Source organism: Triticum dicoccoides, chromosome 6B (assembly GCF_002162155.2).
Source record: "Triticum dicoccoides isolate Atlit2015 ecotype Zavitan chromosome 6B, WEW_v2.0, whole genome shotgun sequence".
In the NCBI taxonomy this organism is placed as follows: Eukaryota; Viridiplantae; Streptophyta; class Magnoliopsida; order Poales; family Poaceae; genus Triticum; species Triticum dicoccoides.
Window position 1 is genome coordinate 11,802,828 of NC_041391.1, and position 7,411 is coordinate 11,810,238.

Genomic DNA, 7,411 nt, shown 5'->3' on the forward strand with positions numbered 1-7,411 from the left:
ATGTTTATCTGCAGCTTAAGATGCCAGGTCACAAGGGCACCATCACTGTGCATGGAAGTCGAAAGGTAGCCCTGGAATGTGAGGAGGGCGACGCGGCTTATGCTGAGTCTGTTTGTGCAGCAGAGGAGCTGAAGTTTTATCAAGGCAATGTTGACCCGGCGGAATGGACCTCTCTAAAGAAGCCAACCACCGAGCATGACCCAGCGATGGAGTTTAAGTCGGCTGATGAAACCAAGCTTGTCGATTTCACTCCAGGCGATTCGTCTAAGCAGTTCAGTATCAATGCCAATTTGGATCCTAAATAGTAAAGCGCACTCATCGAGTTCATCCGTGAGAACCGGGACATCTTTGCATGGAAACCTTCTGACATGCCGGGTGTACCGAGAGAACTCGCTGAGCACACTCTCAATATTGATCCGAAGTATAAGCCGTTCAGGCAGTTTCTTCGACGGTTCAACGAAGAGAGATGGAAAGCTATTGGAGAGGAAGTCACCCGGCTCTTAGCGGCTGGGTTTGTTGTGGAAGTTTTTCACCCGGAGTGGTTGGCTAACCCGGTGCTCGTGCTCAAGAAGAACGGCACCTAGCGGATGTGTGTGGATTACACGGACTTAAATAAGGCTTGTCTGGCTGATCCCTTTGCTCTCCCCCATATTGATCAAATCATTGATGCTACGGCGGGTAGCGAGCGTTTGAGCTTTTTGGATGCTTACTCTGGTTATCATCAGATCAAAATGGCAGTTAAGGACCAGGAGAAGACGGTGTTAATCACTCCGTTCGGAGCCTTCTGCTATGTATCTATGCCATTTGGGCTCAAGAGTGCTCAGGTGACTTATCAGCGATGTGTACAGAACTGTCTCCATGATCAAATTGGGCGCAATGTTCATGCTTATGTGGAAGTCCAGAAAGAAGGAAACCTTGATATCTGATTTGAAAGAGACCTTTGATAATCTCTGGGTTTATAAGATGATGCTTAACCCGGAAAAGTGTGTATTTGGTGTACCTGCAGGCAAGCTCTTGGGTTTCCTGGTCTCAAACAGAGGCATTGAAGCTAATCCGGAGAAGATCAAGGCAATTACCTCTTTGGCTCGCATGCCGTGCATCAATGATGTTCAGCGACTGGCGGGTTGTGTTGCAGCTTTAAGCCGGTTCATAAGTCGGTTAGGTGAGAAGGCCCTACCGCTGTATCAGATGATGAAGAAAACGAACACTTTTTTCTGGAGTGATGCTGCTAATACTGCCTTTGAGGACTTAAAGATACAGTTGTCTGAGCTGCCGGTCCTTGCGGCTCCCATTGATAAAGAGCCGTTGCTGTTATATGTGGCTGCTAACTCACGAGCTGTCAGTGTTGCCATTGTGGTGGAGCGTAAGGAGGCTGGCAAGGAGTATCCGGTTCAGCGGCCGGTTTATTACATCAGTGAGGTGCTCGTAGAGTCCAAGCAAAGGTATCCGCATTGGCAAAAGCTTGTTTACGGAGTGTTTATGGCAAGCCGGATGCTGAAGCAGTACTTCCAAGGTCATCCTATAACTATGGTAAGTTCTGCCCCCTTGGGAGACATCATCCAGAACAGGGAAGCCACAGGACAAGTCGTCAAGTGGGCCATTGAGCTTGGGCCTCATGGTTTGAAGTACATGCCATGTACCGCTATTAAGTCTCAAGCCTTGGTGGACTTTATCAATGATTGGATAGAGTTACAGGCACCTGAGGAGAAGCCAGATAACACATATTGGACAATTCACTTTGATGGATCGAGGCAGTTGGAAGGCTCGGGGGCTGGAGTCGTTTTAACTTCCCCCCGAGGTGACAAATTTTGTTATGTGCTCCGGCTTATGTTTCCTTGTACTAACAATGCAGCTGAGTATGAGGCCTTACTCCATGGTTTCAGGATGGCCAAAGAGATGAATTTGAGCCGGGTAAGGTGTTTGGGTGACTCAGATCTTGTGGCTCAACAGGTGTCAGGCAAGTGGGATTCCAAGGATCCCCTTATGGCGGCTTATCGTCGTGAAGTTGATGTTGTGGCTGGACACTTCAAAGGTTATCAAGTAGAGCACATTGATCGAAGGAAGAATGAGGCGGCAGATGCTTTGAGCCGGTTGGGATCTCAGCGTAAGCCGGTGCCGCCTAACACCTTTCTCGATGTTTTGCATAATCCTTCTGTCAAGGTACCTACAGAGGAAGAACTAGCAGTGCCAGACCCGGAGGCACAGATGGTGGCAGCTCTTCACGTCATCCCGGATTGGACAGTGCCATATTTGGCCTATATGACCCGGGGAGAATTGCCTGAGGATGAGATTTTGGCGAGACAAATCATCAGGCGGTCCAAATCTATGACGATTGTTCAGGGCGAGTTACATCACCGCAGTGCCACTGGGCGTTTCAACGTTGTGTGTCGCCTACGGAGGTTCAGGAGATGCTTCGGGAGATCCATGAAGGAGATTGTGGTCATCATGCCGGCTCAAAATCTCTTGTGGCCAAGGCTTTCCGTCATGGTTTCTATTGGCTGACGGCTCATGCGGATGCGGAGGATCTGGTCAGTAAATGTGATGGATGTCAGAAATTCTCACGACAGGCTCATGTGCCGGCTCAAGAATTGAGGATGATTCCAATTACTTGGCCGTTCGCAGTCTGGGGGCTTGACATGGTTGTACCTTTCAAGAGGTCTAAGGATAAAAATACACACCTCTTGGTGGCAGTGGATAAGTTTACAAAGTGGGTTGAGGCAGAGCCGGTCAGTAAGTGTGATGCAGCCACGGCGGTTCAGTTCATGAAAAAGGTGATCTTTCGTTTTTGTTTTCCACACAGCATCATAACTGATAATTCCACTAATCTCTCCAAAGGTGCCATGGAAGAGTTCTGTCAACGAGAACATATCCGACTTGATGTTTCGGCTATTGCTCATCCTCAATCCAATGGTGAACCAGAGAGAGCTAATCAGGAGATCCTGAAGGGTATTAAACCCCGGCTCTTAGTCCCCTTACAGCGAACTCCGAGTTGTTGGGTGGAGGAGCTACCCTTTGTACTGTGGAGCATCAACACTACGCCTAACAGATCTACAGGTTATACACCTTTCTTTATGGTGTACGGAGCAGAGGCAGTCCTGCGAAGTGACATCCGGCACGACTCACCCCGAGTGGCGGCTTACATTGAGGCTGATAACGAAAAAGCTTGTCAGGATGCACTTGACTTGTTGGATGAGGAGCGAGACTTGGCAATAGCCCGCTCGGCGATTTACCAGCAAGACTTGCGTCGCTATCACAGCCGCCGGGTTAGAAGCAGAGCCTTTCAGGAAGGCGACTTAGTGCTCCGGCTCATCCAGGATCAGTCTGATATGCACAAGCTATCCCCTCCTTGGAAAGGACCCTTTGTGGTCAGCAAGTATCTGAACAACGGGTCATACTACCTCATTGATGTTCGAGAGCACAAAGACTCACGTAAGTCGGAGGAAGAGACCCGCCGGCCGTGGAACATCGCTCATCTTCGACTTTATTATACTTGAGCCACCGGCTCTCAAGATGTATATATTTTAAAAATTTATATATTATATAAAGCAATAAAGCAGGACCTCTGTCCTTTTTACCCTCAAAGGTTTATATGTCTTCTTTATCAGGTGGAGGAAACAACCAACAGGGAGCGGATCATATCTGAATCCGGCTTTCCCTTTGGTCCGGCTTATGATCATATCTGAATCTAGCCGTGATCACTTGGGGGCTTCCTGTTCAAACATAGGTCGTATTCGAACCAAAGAGAACATAGCTGTCGATACCCACTTGATCGGCATACTGCCAAACCCACTTGGGGGCTTCTTGATCATATTTGAATCATAGCTTAACCTCTTTGGGTTTGACGTGGATTGTATTCGAATCAGCGTCATTAAACAACTCTTATGGTCACTTGGGGGCTTCCTGTTCAAACATAGGTCGTATTCGAACCAAAGAGAACATAGCTATCGATACCCACTTGATCGGCATCGCCAAAGCCACTGGGGGCTATATGATCGTATCCGAATCTTAGCTTACCCCTTTGGAGCGGTTCACTGATCGTATTCGAATCAGAGGCCTTTGAAATTAAGTTTATTATTCATTATACTTTGTAAAGTAAAAATGTTATTAAGGGCCAGGTGAGCATTATATGTGCCAACTTTCAGGAGTTAAACTCACTCTGATGATTTGGGTCACATAAGCCGGCGAGAATACCAAAAAGATCGCAGGTATGCTATTGTGATTATAATCATAAACCGGCCTTTATATGATGTTTTGGTTCGTACTCCGGGTTATCAAACTTTATGTGACCCCGGATGCGATAAGTCGCCAAGGGAATTCTGTTTGTTTTATATGCAGGATAAGGCAAGCAAGTTTTTAACATCAAGGAAAGATCAACATAAGCTGGAAGTATATAGCGATGGCGGCTTACGAAAGTATTAAGCGCCACAAACATGCGCGAAGGCATGACAAAAATTGAGAGGTTTTTCTACCCTATTACAAGACTCCCCGAGTCTGAATAATGAAGCATTGTTTTCGCAAAGTCATAAACGCCTGGCAGTTCACTCCTTTGGTGGGCTTGAAGATTCCGGTTATCCTTCTCCGCCTCTCCATCTGCTGCCCTGTCCTAGAAGGTTGACGAGGCCCAGTCAATGCCACTTAAGGCTTCAAACTCAGCTTCATCATCTATTAAACCGGCTGGGTCAACTTCATGGGCAAAGGTGTGCTTACGAGTTGGAGGGATCAGGCTGACATCATCATAGTGAGGTGTTGGAATTCTCTGGTTCTCGCTGTCATAGCCCGACTGATACTTGGTAAGGTCAATATCGTTCCCAATGATAGTAGCAACAGGACGTACGACTTTCACACAAGCGGTAAAGTCTGTCTCGTCGAATAAAGAACCGTCTTCCTTCAAGCTGGGATATCCAAGAGCAACGTCTGCCAGGTCTAATTCTGGAAGTAACGCCTTCGGCCCGGCTCAAGGCAGCTATAGCCCCGGTTCTGGCAGATGCCCGTCTTAGCTCTTGGATCCGCTGGGGTAGCACAGCAAGCCGCTTTAGCACATCTTGCAGGAGATGGGGAACGCCATTTTTTAAAGCCACAACGGCCAAAGCACGTTGTGACCCGGTGTACAGTTGCTCCACCAGAGTGTAAACCGCCTTCATCTTGATCAACATGTTATGCTTGAGGTTTGTGCTCCTGGGGCCTGCGTTCATAAACATAAAGTGTGCCAGAGATGACAATTACAATAGTCATCAAAGGAAGGATTGCAATATTCAAGGTTATATATAGTAACTTACCGAAGATTGCTGAGACCATTTGAGATATCTGGCGCTTTAAGCCGGACAGCTCGGCTGTTGCTTCAGCAAGTGACGTTTCTCCTGTCTCGGCCCGGGTCACCAGTGAGGCCTTCTCATCAGCCCAGATTTTCTTCTCTGCCTCAAAATTCTTCTTCAATTTATCTTGTTCAGAGACGCTGAATTCAAATTTGGAGTTGGCCTTTTGAAGTTCAAGTTCTTGAGCTGCCAGGCGGCTCTTCATGTCAGCAATTTCCGACTAAAATTGACTTGTGATGGCCTGCATTGATGTCAGGTTATATTCAGAATCATGGTAAGATAACATTAAAGTCCCAAGTACTTTGCAAGCAAAGGTACTTGACACTTGGGGGCTAATGTATGCTGAAGAATTTTTAAATTTACAATGCCGGTTCATGGTGATTAAGTCCCAAGCACTTTGCAAACAAAGGTACTTGACACTTGGGGGCTAATGTGTATCGCAAGTTCAAGGTATCATGTTACAACCGGGTTAAATATCTTCTTTCTAAACCGGACAAAGTAGTGCTAAGCAGTTTTCTAAGTCTACAACATATTTATCCATAAGCAATAGACTTGGGGGCTGATACAGTAAGTATGACTAAGAAAAGTAGCATAAGTTATACCTCAGATTTTTGTTGTATTTGCTTCACCATGTTAACTTCCAGTTCACGGATGCTATGTACTTGAATCATATAGCCAGAGACTATGTGTCCAATGCTCAAATGAGTATATTCTGCAATGTGTAACTTGGCCTTTCGACGCTCCAAAAGCTCCTCCTTTGCGGAGCAGTCGGCAAGGACAGTGGGCTGACCTGACTCAACAAACCGAGTCTTCAGAATCTCAACTTCTGGATCAATTGTCTTGGTCGGGATAGGAGCTTCCGGATTATCAGAGTTGTTGAGAGTATCTTCGGTGGGTGGATCAGAGGTTGGTACTGGAATGTCAGAGGCTGGTTCAGGCGGCGGCTGATGGGTAGAACTATCAGGAGCAGTTGTGCCAAGCTCCGGTTCAGTCATAACCGAGTCTTGGGACGGCTTGCTCTTTTTTGCCCTCTTACTGGTTTTCACTTGTACGCTGTGGACAAAGGCAGAAGGATGAGTACAAAAGCATGATTAAAGTAAAGCATAAGGTAAACAAAATTATATTACCCAGGGCCTGTTTTGAAAGCCAACATGTTAGATTGCATAGACTCGCCGGAGGAAGGAGAGGTATCCTGATAATTGGAGTCAGATGGATTGAGAGGTTGACGAATTAAACCCACCAAAGGGTAAATAGAGCGTAAATCAGAGATAACCTCAGCCCGACGCTTTCTGGTTACGTCAGGTAAACCGGAGGAGAGCTCTACATCCTTGCTAGTCCGGGTCTGTCTCCGGCTTTCAAATTGCTGTTGCTTCAAAAGAAATTGAGGATCTTGGTAAGCCAAAGGATGTGAAAATCTTACTTTCCGGGTTACTCTTCGAATTTTCTGATGTGGCAGGGGCTCGGAGTCAGAGGAGATTATAGTTACCTCTTCCTCGACGGCTTGGCTGTTCCCCGTATCTTCCTGAAAAGATTTAAGGTCAGCAAGGTGATGATAAAGAGTCAAGGGAGTTAAAATTTACCTCTTCTTCATCATCATCAGTGTCGTCAAGCTTAAACATATCTGAAGCGCTTGGCTTCCTCTTCTTCGAAGTTCCAGTCTTGTCGGCTTTCCTTTCGGCTCTTTTTGCCGCTCTGGCCTGTTTGGCCGCCTCATGGTTATACTTGGCCTTCCAAAATGATAAGGGGTTATGAGTAAAGCAAGGTGTAATATAGTAAAGAGTATTCATTGAGATTGATGGCTTACTACAGGGGCCAGGTTCTCCTTGCAGAAAGGAAGTAAGCCAAAGGCATTACTAGTCACCGTGCCCTCTTTCAGCAACGTCTGAGTCGTAGCCTCTACCACATCATCTGGTAAGTCGTCGGGACTATGACACAGTGGGTCATTCTTCTCGCCAGAGTTAGTGCACATTAAGCCGGGGCAGTGGCTTAACGGAATCACTCGCTAAGCGACCCAGAGTCGAACCAGGTCAATGCCATCCAAGCCATTTCCCAAAAGAGCTTTGATTTTACTAATGGTGGGAGCAAGTTGCAGACGTTCA